This window comes from Lygodium microphyllum, chromosome 4, assembly GCF_053477565.2.
Source record: "Lygodium microphyllum isolate KBCC chromosome 4, Lygodium_microphyllum_v1.1.10, whole genome shotgun sequence".
NCBI classification, from domain to species: Eukaryota; Viridiplantae; Streptophyta; class Polypodiopsida; order Schizaeales; family Lygodiaceae; genus Lygodium; species Lygodium microphyllum.
Window position 1 is genome coordinate 50,519,724 of NC_141138.1, and position 11,775 is coordinate 50,531,498.

Consider the following 11,775-nt stretch of genomic DNA (forward strand, 5'->3'; position numbering starts at 1 on the left):
CCTGATGATGTGGCTTCATTCTGTTAGCCCCTCACATTCACCTTCCCTCCCTCCATGGATTTCTTTCCATCTGATCCAGCAAAGGTGGTGAGAATGGTTCTAATACATGGCATTCTTGCTATTCTCCTCTTTCAAAAAGAACTATATATATATATATATATATATATATATATATATAAGTCATGGGAGAAAAAGACTTCGGTCCTTGTCAAGTCGACCTACTTTTCAAGAAAAGATGAAAACACCCTCGGGAGTAGGGCAAAGGAAAAGAAAAGAGAAGGGAAAAAAATCAAAGCTATTATAGGAGAAAAGGAAGAAATTCCCTATCATAACAGGTCTCGTTTCAAGAAAAGGTGGCACACACCCTTGGATGAGAAGCTGACTGTGGAAAAGGTGGTAACACCCCATAGTCCAGGATAGTTGAATCTCTAGTAGAACTCTTGCAGTAGAAGTTCCAAAGTCGCCTCCCTTGGTTGTAATGTGTCCCCCTATCCACTTGCACGACACGTCTTAGCAGCCCATCAGAAAGAGAGTCCAAAAAGCACCGCCCGGCACTCCCAAGGAATGTCACGGGGTTTGCGATCTAGGTCTTCCTGAGTCTGCCACAAAGCGGAAGCATTCCGGCCGTTCCCACTTATGTCCGACCTGAATCAGGGTTTTCCTAATGGTCAAGTTCGTAGAATGGTATCTAGTGCTGAGCCCCAGATGAACTACTTTACGCAGAAACATCAGGGTCGAAGTGGATTTATGCTGCACTTGGTTCAAGGAGAATGGAAAACGAGAGGGATGCAAAGCTCGACCTCTCTGCCCGTACGGCATAGTCCCATTCTGTTCCCCTAAAATAGCATAAATCGAGACTCTAGCTCTAAAGATTCTAGGTCATCATTTACTTTGCTGTCAATTCCTTTGAGAAAAGTTCCCAGCCAACTGGGACCACCCTTCCGTAGGACAAACCCAAGGTCACATCCACCACATTTTCCTCGGGTTTCTTTAGTTATCTAATTACCTACAATATTTAGTTATCTAATTACCTACCATATTTAATTTGACAAGAAAAAAAAGTTTCCTTAATTAGCCAATTAATCACTAGTTCCTTCACGTAACTTAGTCACTGACATAGAAAAACAATGTCAAGCAAGTTCCTTTTCAACATTTGATCTTTATTTATGAGTCTTTGGAATACGCCATATAATCCGCCCGAAGGCTATTCCAGCAATCCACAGGGATCGCTATTCCAAGTTTCGCCCGTTGACTAGTATGCGGGCCTTGAGATCTAATCTCGGGTCACGTTGGCCTCTTGTGCAGGATCCAGAGGCAAGAGATTTATGGCTAGAGCCCCCACTGGCACCCAGGCATCCTCCTACTCCAAGTACCACCCACGAAGAGACCTCTCGCGGTAGGTTCGGTCCACGTACCCTGCACGGCTAACAATCCCCTTGGATAGGGTCAAGCAGACAGTCGGAGGTAACTAGTCCTGCCTCTCCCTCCAGGCTTTCAACCTGAAGCATTAGTTATTTTTCCAGCATTAGTTTCTTGATCAAAGAAGTACAAACAGTGCTCCTAAGTGTACAAACACAAGCACTCCAGTGGTTGTTTATACAGTCAACTACTAAGGTGTAAATCCTTCTCTCCGAATACATCCGGGATCAATCGTGACTTGGCAAGATCCCAAGGGTTTCATAAGCTAAGTTGCTTGTTTACCCTTTTTCCTTGAGTTAGGATTTATACCCTGTTAACCCAAATTGTCAATTCCTTAGGTTTCTTTAAGGTCAATAAATCCTGGACAACCTTGTTGTCCTCACTTGATTTGGTCAATTGCTTGCTAGGCAATTCATAATTTCCCTAACTTGGCAAATCAGCCCAAGGAAGGGTGATGTAGCAGGATGACTACTCATCCTCTAGAAAATTAGACTTGTACTTAGAATTCGCCAACCTTGTTCTAAGGAGTGGCAATACTATTCTGTGATTTAGACACAAAACCATGCGACGTTGCAACTTGTTGCATGAGATAGGTGTCAGCATCCAACTTTGGGATTATTTCTCCCATCACACGGTATTCCTTGGTCAAGAATACCTTTGGTCAAGATGTAGGGTTTGGGAGTCCTCTTGACCCAATCCAACCCTAACCCTACTAGGCTGATAACGCTTTGGCCTTAGGGTTCCTAAATTCATACGAAGGTTTAGTATTTGGTTAATTGATCCTTAGGGTGAGATCCCTAGATCATTCTTGCATGGGTGTTTAGATAACCCTAACATTTTCGAGAATGTGGGTAGGATCTTTGGGATCGAAAGTCTTAAATCGACATGCCAAGTATGATACTAGGCAGAATTTTAACGTAACTTAAACCTACCTAGCACTTTGAGGTGATCGTCATATGCAATCTAATCGTACCTTTATGATTTTCATGTGAGCTACTCAACTATACGTGAACTACTTAGTTGATTTAACTAACCCACAATTAGAGATGATCATTTCTTTTAAAGATGCAAATACTTTCTTCTAAATTAGCAAGTACTTTTCCCTAAAAGGTGCAAGTAACTGCAAGATGTATGTGATGTATCATTCCATGCAAGTATGCGATTTCAATACCATAGACCCTTTCCTTCCATGCAGCTATAAGATCTACAATGATCCTTTCTTTGCCTCGCCCTAAACGGTATTAGTTGACATTCAGAACTACTCCTTGTAAATCCCACGTATATGCATCAAATTCAAGGCTTTAGTCTTTTCATGAAAAATTCATCCTTTTCACGCAGGAAATTTATCGGAACCTGGGTATTAAGAATTGGGGCATTGTCCACTCGCGTACTCGGGGTGGAAGCTCCCACGTGCGCTCCTCTTGTCTTTCGCTTGGGAGCCATTGATGAATTAAATCTCGGTTCAGCAACTCTCCCTTGGTTCCCCTTTCGTGTTTCGAAGACACTCCGTCCGAGATTCCCTCTTCCGCGCAGGAATTGGGCCTTACAGTCGCAGTTTTGAAAAAACCCGAGGCACGAGGAGAACAAGGTCTAAGGAAGCCTTATTACAAACTTCCAATAGAAGCTTCTAATGCTTCTGCCACAGGCAGAATGACGTGGACGTGGCCAACGGCGATGGCCAACAGACGAGAACGGCGGTGAGCAGGTCCTCATGCAGCAGCAGCAGCACGACTCCCTCTCCCTCCCTCCCCTCACGCTTGGGGAGGGAGCGTTCTTATAGGTAGAAGGGGGGAGGGGTAGCCACACATGTGGCAGGCAACATGTTCCCCTCCCCATGCTCCTCCTCCACTTAACTCCTTCTCATACTCTCCCCCTCCCCGCCATGCAATGGCTGAAGGGGAGGGAATTCTAATTAAAAAAATTGCCAAAAATTTATCCATTATCTCTTTTTCCCCCTTGAAGGGGTGTTCCTGTGTAGGCCTATGGTGGCTCGCGGTTTTCAAGCCATAGCTTCCTATACGCGATAGGAGCTGGAGTTTGCTATTGCGCGAGGGTGGAGCACTTAACCTAGGGTCTTTTTGTTGCAGGAAGTTGCTTTGAATTGCTTTTGCGCGAGATTTAGGATCTTGAATATTTCGTAGCGGAAATATTACATTCTATCCCCCTTAGAGAAATTGAGATGTCCTCATGTCAAGAAGAACTGAGGGTATTGTTGGTTGAGAGTACTTTCATCCATCCAAGTGGCATCCTCTTTGGGATAATCTTTCCACTGGACAAGGTATTCTCTCAAGGCCTGGATCTCAAATGCCTCTCCCTAACATCTAAGATCCTGTCAGGCTATAGCTCAAGGACTCCTTGGCTAGGCATTACAACTTGTTGATCATCAAGCACGTGACTAGGGTTAGGCACATACTTTTTCAGTAGGCTGATATGGAATACATTATGAACTTTTAGGTTTTCAGGGAGTTGCAGTCTGTAAGCATTAGGCCTTAGGCACTTGAGAATCTTGTAGGGTCCACAATACCTTGGACTTAGCTTTTTGCGTTCAACAAGGATAGGGAACTCTTCTTTGGGTGTATGCGAATGAAGACCATATCACCTTCAACAAAGGATCTATCTTGCCATTTCAGGTCCGCGTAAGCCTTCTGTCTGTCCTTGGCAGCTTGGATGTCCTGTCTTATTTACTTGATTTGGTCATCCATGTCTTCCACTATCTGCTTTGAAGCTTCAATCTTCAAGGTTGGATCCAAAAAGCTCAAAGGAGTGCGACAATCATGTCCATACAATGCTTGAAAAGGGGTCATCTGAATGCTTTGTTGGTAAGAAGCATTGTAGGCAAACTCAACCAGTGGCAAATATTGAATCCACTTTTTGGGTTCGCGGCAACAGTGTGCCCTAAGCTATCCTCAATGATTTGATTGACTTGTTCCTTTTGACCATCAGTTTGGGGATGATAAGCTATACTGAAACAGAGTTGAGTCCCAATGGTCTCGAAGATAGCCCTCTAGAAGTGTGAAGTGAAGAGAGAGTCACGATCACTAATGATTCTTCTGGGTAATGAATAACCTTGCGATGTCTGAGGCTTTATAATTTGTCTTAACAGGGATAAGATGTGCAACCTTGGTGAGCATATCTACCATGACCATAATGGAGTTGTATCCTCCCTAAACTTGGGGCAGGCCAACAACAAAGTCCATACTAATGAATTCCCATTTCATTTGGGGAATATCAAGTGGTTGCAATTTCCCTAGCATTTTGACATGTTCTGCCTTAATGCGTTGATAAGACAAACATTCCGTGACATATTTGAGAATGTCACCTTTGAGCCTATCCCAATAATAGCTCTTTCTGACCGTATTGAGGGTCTTGGCATAGCCAGGATGTCCGGAGAAAGGGGAGTCATAGGCTTCCCAAAGTATCTTCTGCTTGAGTGATTGGCTTGCCGGTATACATAATCTCATCCTATAGTAGACAAGTCCATTATTGATAGAGAATTCTTGATACTTTGCTTGTAGCTTCGGGTCTTGATCCTTGATGGGGATCTCCCTTAGCAATTTCTGATAGGTTGGGTCATGGCATGCCTCTTCTCTAGCTAGCTCAAGAATTGGGTTGTTTGGCATGGATACCTTTTTGGCTAGAGATCTTGATGTTGATGGATCTTGCAAAATCAAAGAATTGAGAAATGCCTTGCGATTGAGTGCATCGGCAACTACATTCTCCTTTCCAGGCTGGTATTTGATTTCAAAATCATATTCTTCGAGCACTTCAATCCATTGACGTTGCCTCATATTGAGCTCATTCTGGGTAAAAATCCATTTAAGACTTTTATGGTCCATCACTAGGGTAAATTTGTTACCCAGCAAGTAGTGTCTCCAAAGTTTGAGAGCATGGATGGGAGCCAACAGCTCCAGATCGTGGGTAGCATAGTTCCTTTCATGGCTCTTCAGTTTCCTTTAAGAGTATGCTACGGGATGACCTTCTTGCATAAGCACACATCCTAAGGCAAGTGCGCTGGCATCGGTTATCACTTCAAACTTCTTACTAAGATCAGGAAGTTTCAGGATGGGTGCTGATACCAAGCTTTGCTTTAGTTTGTCAAAGCTGGACTGTTCAGCAAGTGACCATACAATTGATACTTGCTTCTTTAGTAGATCGGTCAGGGGTACTGCAATCAAAGCATAGTTTTTGATAAAGACCCTATACCATCCTGTCAATCCAAGAAAGCTACGTATCTATTTGATAGAAGTTGGTGTTGGCCACTCCAGAACGTCTCTGACCTTGGCCGGATCTACTGAAATTAGTTCCGCTGATACAATGAATCCCAAATATTCGATCTGTCGCTTGAAAAATGCGCACTTCTTCTTCCTGGCATAAAGCTTGTGTGCCCTCATTGTTTCAAGAACAATGCGGAGCTGGGGTTCATGATCTTCTTCCTGTTTGGAGTAAACTAGGGTATCTTCAAAGAAGACGAGTACGAAGTCATCAAGATAGGGCCTAAAGATATCCTGCATTAGCCTGTTAAAGGTAGCAGGAGCATTTGTCAGCCCAAACGACATGACTAGGAATTCAAAGTGTCCATACCTTGTGCTGAATGCAGTCTTCGGGATATCTTCTTCCTTGATCCTTATCTGATAATATCTAGACCTGAGATCTATCTTAGAGAAGATCTTCGCACCTTGAAGATGGTCAAGAAGTTCATCTATTCTTGGAATGGGGTATTTGTTTTTAATGGTTGATTGATTCAACCCTCTGTAATCAATGCATAGCCGAAGCATTCCATCTTTCTTCTTCTGGAACAGCACTGGAGCTCCCCATGGCGAACTACTAGGATGGATGTAGCCTTGGTCTAACAGTTGCTTGAGTTGCTTCTTGAGCTCAATTGCTTCCAGGATGGACATCATATATGGTCTCTTTGTGATTGGTGCAGGTCCTGGCACCAACTTGATTTTGTGATCAACTTCCCTTTGAGGAGGAAGTTATGTCAGCTCTTCAGGAAATACGTCTGCATATTCCTTTAACCATGAAGGTTCATCCCTAGATTCCTAATTCTGATCTAGCTTATTTAGTTTAATCAGATAGACAGGTAGCCTCTTTCTAACTCCTTTTATTATCCGTGTTGCTTTGGCCATTTGAATTTTTGGCTTCCCAGTCTCTCCTTGAGTTGTGACTAGTTCCCCTTCAGAATTTTGAAAGGAAACTTGGCCCTTTCCACAATGAATGTGGGCGTCATTGGGTATTAGCCAATCCATTTCAAGCAAACATTCATGGACACCTAGGTTCATTACCCTGAATCTGACCGAAGTCGACTTTCCATCCAGTAGGAATTTCACCTTAGCAGTTTACCTGATACAAGTGACCTCATGACCATTTGCTAATTCCACAAGTAAGGTAGGTGCATCTACTGTGGCTATTCCTAATCTTTTTGCACAAACTGGTGAAATGAAGGAATGTGTACTACCACAATCAATCAAGGTTTTGAAGCTTTTACCTTGATAATCTGATGGTGTTTGAATCACCGAGAATTGGTGATTCGGACCTTTCTTGTGAAGAGCGGCATGAACCGTTGCCCTCTCAATGTCAACTTCCATGGATGGGTATTCTTCATCACCTAGCTCCTTGTTGGAAACGCTGGAGGTTCTCCCTCTGGCCATGACGGTGTCTCCTTGTCCATGGGCGGCTCCTTGGAATGGCCTTGACATTGTCCTCTACTAAGCTTGTGATGCCAGGAGGCATATTCCACGGTGGATTCCGTGAGGTTTTACGGTGGATTCCGTAAACTTAGATGACCGGGGCTCATACACAAAGAGGATTCTTTGTGCGAGAAGTTGATGGGGACGCCTATCCTTTTCGGGCGTTTCATTAATTTAGTGTGTACATGGGTGATTCCATAGCGGGTGATTCCGCAAAATGCATATTAAATTAATAAACGTTTATGAGTTTAGAGTGCGCACTCGTAATAAATTAAGGTTAGGATTTATTTCTAACCAGTTGATTTATTTATGTAGCTGAAGACTGCTAGGTATTCACTTTTGTCGGTTTAATTGTGTTATTTTACTAACGATTGTGAATGCTTTAGTTGATGTGTAGAGATAGCAACAGTTGCGGAGGAAAGCATTGGAGTCTAGCGGGTTTTCGACTCTTGGACTAGATTTTGATAGGCGCCACGCCTATATTTTGTTATGTCTATTGAGACATCGATTATTTATTATTATTTTGTATGCGCTTATGCGCCTGGATATGTTATTTCTATTTGGACATTGAGATTGGGCGTGCCAGACACTATGGGCACCGTCCATTAGCTTTATTTTACTATTTTTGTAGAAAGCAAACTCAAAAGCTAAAAGCTTGTCATATTTTTGTAATTGGGCTATTATTGAGCATGAAGATTGGAAATATACATAAAATACATGCTTTGTGAAGCGCTCACACAAGGCATGGGGGAGATTGAAAGGACGGGCGTCCCCATCAACTTCTCGCACAAAGAATCCTCTTTGTGTATGAGCCCCGGTCATCTAAGTTTACGGAATCCACCGTAAAACCTCACGGAATCCACCGTGGAATATGCCTCCTGGCATCAGCTTGGGACACTGCCTTTTAAAGTGACCAGGCTCGTTGCAATGGAAGCAACGGAGATTGCGGCCATTACCTTATGCAGGAACGAAGTTGTTAGTAGCATTCAACCTAGCTTTCTTCCTTTGTTCCTGGTTTTGGCCCTACGCTCTCTTTGTCTGAGACCTATACACCCCCTTGTTTTGATCCTTGTAAGACCAAGTCTTGTTATTTCTTGGCTTGGTCTGCACCTCCTGTATTATGGGTGCATCTCGAATGAGCGCATCTTGAAGGTCTATTAGGCACATTGATTCCAGGCAAGTGTTTATGGGTGGGTTTAATCCGGCATAAAACTTTGACACCAGTTGTGTCATATCCATTTGAGGCGCGTACTTTAAAAGAGAGGTGAACTTTGAATAGTATGCATCAAGGGATAGACCAAGCTGCTTCAGTTCATAGAACTCTTCATCTTCTGTGTACGATAGGCAGGTGGTAGATATCTCCCTCGCACAGCCTTTTTAAGCTTCTCCCAAGTAACTGACCCTTCCGAGATCCCTTGGTCTCTGCACCATTGTTTCCACCAAAGCCTTGCTTCGCCAGTAAGCTTCAGTTTGGCAAGCATTGCTTGGCGGTGAGTGCAGTATCTGCTGCTTCGAAATAATCCTCCATGGATTCGATCCAGATCTCAGCATCATTTTGGACGGTCCTTCCCTTACCATCGAATTCTGGTGGCTTGATTTGTTTGAGAAGAAACTTCTTCTCCTGAATTACGGTTGTACTTGGTGTAGGGGTTGGACTAGGAATCTGCACTTGAGGTTGTGCCTAGGCAATAAGATTTTTTATGTTAATTACTTGCTAAACGATTCTCACATTACATTAACATGCCCAATTCATCTTTTAGCCAAGTCACTTAATCACTTAACTCCTTTACCAACACTTACAACCAAGACAGTCATTGGTAAGAAAAATCTTATTCATTCATATGGGCATAGCCCTTTCGAGTACATTTATTTTGGGAAGGTAGAATAAGTTGATTGGTACATCAATTTGGGGAAAATAAGATTGTGTTATATTCGTCTACTGGGACTGAGCAATAATATGGAGAGGGATCATGGATTTTCAGGAATCAATAGGTCATAGGAAGCTTAGGGTATCCTTTCCTTTGATACCCGTTGTCGTGTTGCTGCGCATCCGAGTCGTATACACCTCCATTTCTTTTGTTGTGCATTTGTGTTAATTTCTGCGTGTGATTCATTGTTTGTGTGACGCATTTTAATAATCCGCATCCAATGTATATATTCCGCTAGTATGTGTGTGTGTTCCTGTTTGGATGCATGATGTACGTGTATTAGAAAAATATGAAAAACTGATGCCAAAGGACATTATCAAGCTGATAATTTCAATGATGATCTCTAAGAAAAGTGCAAGGAATTGTGGAATCAAAGGAAGCTGAGTAAAGGTGCATAATAAAGGATGCAAAAACTCAGGCTTAGCGGCTTCTTCAGTCATCAATAAGCAAGGTCTGAACCATCTCTCAAGGACTCTCAAGAATCCTTCAATGGGGTTTGACAGCACTAGTGAAGCACCGAGAGAGCATTTTGTCACCCAGTTCTTAAGACCGAAACCAAGGTTTGTGCGTAGATCTCCTGTTGGTGTAAAGAAACTAGAGGTAGCAATGCCTCAAATTTCTGCTAAAGAGTCTTTGGTATTTAAGGCACTAAAGACAAATGATGCTCCACAGAAGAAAGGCTCAAAGATGGATATAATTATATTCATTGGGTTTTTTTTTTAATCAAGCTATATTGAAGGAGTCAGCGAAAAGTATGGGGAAAAAAGAGGAGGACGATCGACTAATTTGGGGGCAATGCTAATTGGGGGGGAGAGAGCTCTAAATCTGGAGCCGTGTGCTGAAGCCTTGAGTAGGAGGGAGGCGGGAGGAACAGAGTGCTGAAGGAATATGCAAAAACAGAGGATAGGAGGGGAAGGCAGAAGTAGAGATTAAGGCGATAGAAGAAGGAGTCACAGAGGAATCGAGGGGGGGCTTAATGGGCACAAGAGAGAGCATATTGAATACCCTGCATCTATGCATGAAAGGAGAAGGCTTTTGATGGACATGCTTTTGGATTATGGAGGGAGCAGGAGTTGAGAGCCGTTCGTGATGTAGACACAGCCCCTATACCGCTGAGCCCATAGGGGACCGCCATAGCCACCTTCACGAGAAGACAGGGATATTGATTCCAAATGCAATTCTAGCCAGTCCCACTCCAATGCCCACCATAGTATCTTGATCGAACTCGATAGCTTGAATCGGAGGAAGGCGAGTGCAAGGGCAGATCGCTGCTGTTTCTGTGACCACAGGAAGAAAGACCTAGACAGGAACAGGAGAGGAGAAACAACGAGCTGCACGAGATCTCCCAGCAGTACTCTCACATCCCTCCATCGCCAGGAACTTAGGCGTTGTCTTTCACGGATGGAAACCTCGGAGACATCATGGCAGCTGAGTTCGGCGACCTGTCGATCCAGGTGCCTCCGTCAGCCTCAGACGGCTAACAACTGATCAAGAGAACATGCGCAATGCACTGCTACAGTGGTGCTATGCCAGCTATGGAGAGGTTACTCGCAAAAGGAGTGGTTGTCAAGCTACGAGACTCTCTCACAGTTTGTGGTGCCGCGATCTTCCAAGAAATTGATTGAGGATAATGAGTACGCATTGTACACAGTTGTTCTTTTCAAAAAAAATAGCTGATACATTTAGAACAACTGCTCGAGAGCGAGGATTTCAGGTTCGTGAAGTTGAGTATGATCCTGAAGCCCAACAAAGAATAGCTGAAGACCTCAGACGCCGAGCTTGGAAAATTCCATGCCATTGTTTACTTATAATGAGCTGTCAAAAGCCTCACAGGGATTCTCAGAAGCCAACTTGATTGGTGAAGGTGGATTTGGATGTGTGTATAAAGGAATCCTACCTGATGGAATGCTTATAGCTGTTAAGCAGCTGAAGACTGGGAGAAACCAGGGTGAAAAAGAATTCCAGGCCGAAGTGGAGATCATCAGCAGAGTTCATCATAGGCATTTGGTCTCCCTGGTAGGCTATTGTCTGGAAGCAAAGCAGCGGCTTCTTATGTATGACTACATCCCAAATGGCACTCTCAAATGCCACCTACATGGGAAGAATGGAAGGCCTCCAATGAGCTAAAAAACATGCATGAAAATTGCATGTGGTGCTGCTCGTGGTTTGGCATACCTGCATGAAGATTGTCATCCTCGAGTTATCTACCGAGACATCAAATCTGCTAATATTCTGCTAGACAATTGTTTTGAGGCACAAGTTTCAGATTTTGGCCTTGCAAAGCCAACATCAGATACAAATATACATGTGACCACTAGTGTTATGGGAACATTTGGGTATCTGGCCCTGAGAATGCCTCAAGTGGAAAACTCACTGAAAATTCTGACATGTACTCTTTTGGAGGATTGCTACTGAATACAGTTTTGAAGTTTCTAAACTGAAACTTGTTGATGCAAAGCTACATTTCTCAGATAACTATGCTCTTGTATGAGACTATGTCAGTGTGAAGATTGATTGGGTGTACTCTAGTTCATGCACTAGAGGGAAAATTGAAGCAATTAATGACCAATTTGAAGTATGGCCGATGGCTCAATTGTACTAGTTGTACTTTGATACCACAGTTTTGCAGTGAATGCAATTTTTGTATGTAATACCAGTTACTCACAGAACTTTAATGTATTGCAATGCACTGTATGGATTTCTGAAAATTGATCACAAGGATTGCTGCCCAGTTGAAC

At 43.2% G+C, this 11,775-nt stretch overlaps 1 pseudogene; it reads left to right on the forward strand.

Moving 5' to 3' along the window:
* Nucleotides 1-10,828: 10,828 nt before the first annotated feature.
* LOC148037020 (proline-rich receptor-like protein kinase PERK1 pseudogene) lies at nt 10,829-11,478 on the forward strand (annotated as a pseudogene).
* Nucleotides 11,479-11,775: the final 297 nt, after the last annotated feature.